Source organism: Lindgomyces ingoldianus, assembly GCF_010093535.1.
Source record: "Lindgomyces ingoldianus strain ATCC 200398 unplaced genomic scaffold BDR25scaffold_80, whole genome shotgun sequence".
In the NCBI taxonomy this organism is placed as follows: domain Eukaryota; kingdom Fungi; phylum Ascomycota; class Dothideomycetes; order Pleosporales; family Lindgomycetaceae; genus Lindgomyces; species Lindgomyces ingoldianus.
This window is the reverse complement of record NW_022985241.1, coordinates 79,491-80,558: the sequence shown is the minus strand read 5'-3', so window position 1 is coordinate 80,558 and position 1,068 is coordinate 79,491.

The window sequence follows — 1,068 nt, the reverse complement described above, 5'->3', positions numbered from 1 at the left end:
TATTTTTTATAATACTATAAAGATAGTAAAATTATTACTATTTATATACCTTTTTACTTATTACACTTTTTATAGCTATTTAATATAGGTTATTTTACTTTTTAAAAAAGTATATAGGCGCTAAGCTAAAAACTTTATACATAACTAAATTACTTATTATAAAGTATACTTATAAGTAAAGTAATACTTAAAAGTAAATAATAGCTAGCTAATTTTTAGCTTTAATTAAGTTAGTAAAATTTCTTTTTTAAAAACTAAAGGTTTATATAAATTTAAGATTAGTTATTGTCTAAATAAAAGTATTTAGATACGCTGTTAGGCGTTACATGTTATAGGCTTGTGTTATAGTTGCATATATAAACAGATAAATATTCCTTTCCTTTGCACAGACTTAGAAGAAGAAGAACAATTAACACTAGTTACCTACTACCCCCTCTGCATGATGTGTACACTGTGCAACCCACTTTGCCTCACATGTACTTGCTAATTGTAAATGCTAGCTAGCATAGAGCCTATTTAACAGTTATCTAAAAATTAGTTAATTATTAGCTATAATTAAAAAAACACATTTTAGCCCTAGCTTTTAACATGTTTCTAATCTTATAATAGTTTTCTTTTTCTTTACACCTTGTGTTCTCTAGCGTTGCACCTGTTCCTTTCACTGCCTAATACTGCTATGCTACGCCTAATACTGCTACTTAATATCTTTAATTTAATTATTTTAGCATTAAAGCCCTAGTTATAGAGCTGCAGCTTGTGTAGTTTATTGCCTCTGCAGGAATTTCTTAAAGTGCTAGAGAGCTTTAGCGCTGCCTCTGCCTCTGTCTCTGCCTCTCTATTGCTGCAAAGATTAATGTAGTACATGTAATACTTTAATAAGCTGTTTTGCTTATAAAACTGCTAGTTTAGCTTCTTTAACTACTGTTTAAATATAATAGGCTAATGCCTAGAGGTGTTAGTAAGAGATTACCTAGTAGTGTTAGGAAATGCATAAAGTAAATTGCAGCAAATTATAGCAGACTACAGCAAATTACAGTAAACTATAGCAAACTACAGCAAATTGCAGCA